At 38.7% G+C, this 1,963-nt stretch overlaps 1 non-coding gene across 1 annotated transcript; it reads right to left on the reverse strand.

Moving 5' to 3' along the window:
• Positions 1–972: 972 nt before the first annotated feature.
• trnap-ugg (transfer RNA proline (anticodon UGG)) lies at positions 973–1,044 on the reverse strand. The gene has a single exon. It is a non-coding gene; the product is annotated as a tRNA-Pro (tRNA).
• Between the last annotated feature and the right edge of the window lie 919 nt (positions 1,045–1,963).

Below are 1,963 nucleotides of genomic sequence, written 5' to 3' on the forward strand. Positions count from 1 at the left end.
CCCTCCTGCTATAATATGAGGTGAGTTCAACTCTCCCAGACTAGTAATATCAGCCTGGAAGAACAAGAGCAAGGAAGAAGGAGAAGAAGGAAGCGACATTTCTGGGTATACTGTAATAAGACAGTTTCACATTCTTCCTACTATTCCCAGTGTCACAAGGGAATCCATCTTCTCAATGGTGTTTGGCATACAGCTGGAGTAACAGGTAAGTTATTCAAATTGAACTACAGCCGCAAACTTGAATGTCAACTAATTGCAGTTACTTGGGTTTAAATATGTTGTGTGTGTGAATGAAGCTTATTTGTTTTTTTGTTTTTTTTTATAACTGAAGGTAATGATGATGAAAAAAACAACCTTGATCCAAAAGCCAATGAAAATGATCCACTGAATACATCATCAATAATTGAAGGTGAGTGTAACAAATAACAGATCTGCTATAACACAGAGCATGCTGTCTTAAAAAAAAAACCTATACAATAATGTCCCATGATGCAATGTTTTGTGAGCTTGTATTTTGAATACTATCAAGCAATTTTGTTGTTTGTTTATTTATTTATTTATTGTAACAGAGGGTGACTTTGGCGAAGAAGATGGCCATTTCCACATTGAACTGGAAGCCAGTGACCTTGATTTGGAATTTGTTTATTTATTTATGCCACTCCTGTACTATACTCTGTCTTGTTTAATTAATTGGATTCAGCCTGTGTAAATAAAAATAAGTGTTTTGATGTTCTCCAGTCAAGTTTCCACATCCCAGCACTAAGACAGTTCTAGTTCATGTCCGTAATGACATCTGCTCCAATACGGATAGTGGCAACATTTCAATCGTGGTGTCACAGTGCTGCTTTTGACATGGTTGACCATAATACCTTGATAGACCGGTTGAAGAACTTGGTGGGACTTTCTGGCCTGGTTGAAGTCCTATGAGTTTTGCTACTTGGTGGAGAAAACTACAACTTACATAAGTCACTGGGGCTCGTCCGGGAATTGAACCAGGGACCTCTCGCACCCAAAGCGAGAATCATACTACTAGACCAACGAGCCACAAAACTCATAACTAGCAACACATAAAATGTTTTTCTAAATTAAAAAACCAAAGACCCATGTCACATCATCATCAATGTTTAGAAACTCAAGTAGGGCTGTTGACATGTGAGTGTGACTGTGAGACTGTGTTAGATTGGGACCATCTCCATGGAAACAACATCAATTCGATGACTGACTGCATTGCAGAGTACACTACTTTCTGCGACAAAGTTGAGAAAATCAGACAGTCAGTCAGTGTTTCAATGGTAGACACAGGATATATTCCTCCTCTGTGTCCAATGAGAGAAACCTGGACACAATTCTCTCTAATTACTCATAGGAACCTGGCTGACATCATACACCACCTGAATTCCACCACTTGCTGCCTTGATACTCTGGCAACAGGGTTTTTTAAGAGTGTTGCACATTGTATGGCCTCAGAGCTTTCAGACGTTTTGAATAAGTCTCAGCTTTCAGGTATTGTTCCTCTGTGCCAGTCTAGAGAGTCACTTATGAACAGCTATAGGCCCGTATAAAACATCCACTTTCTTAGTAGAATCATAGAAAAAGCTGTTTTTCCAGGTGTGTACAAACTCCTAACATTAAATAAGATGTTCTCCAGTCAAGTTTCCACATCCCAGCACTAAGACAGCTCTAGTTCATGTCCGTAATGACATCTGCTCCAATACGGATAGTGGCAACATTTCAATCGTGGTCTCACAGTGCTGCATTTGACATGGTTGATGTTGTGCAACTCAGGTAGCTAAGCTGATCAGTTATCGAAGGCTATTAATGAATATTATTAATAATTATTAATAATTAATAAAGTCGACTATTTATCAAATTGAATCTTCAAAATGATAATAATTCTCGTATGGGGCACCACCCCGGGGCCTTAATCCAGGGAAAAATGATAACTTAACAGCAGAAAATCAGT

Source organism: Cololabis saira, chromosome 5 (genome assembly GCF_033807715.1).
Source record: "Cololabis saira isolate AMF1-May2022 chromosome 5, fColSai1.1, whole genome shotgun sequence".
In the NCBI taxonomy this organism is placed as follows: domain Eukaryota; kingdom Metazoa; phylum Chordata; class Actinopteri; order Beloniformes; family Belonidae; genus Cololabis; species Cololabis saira.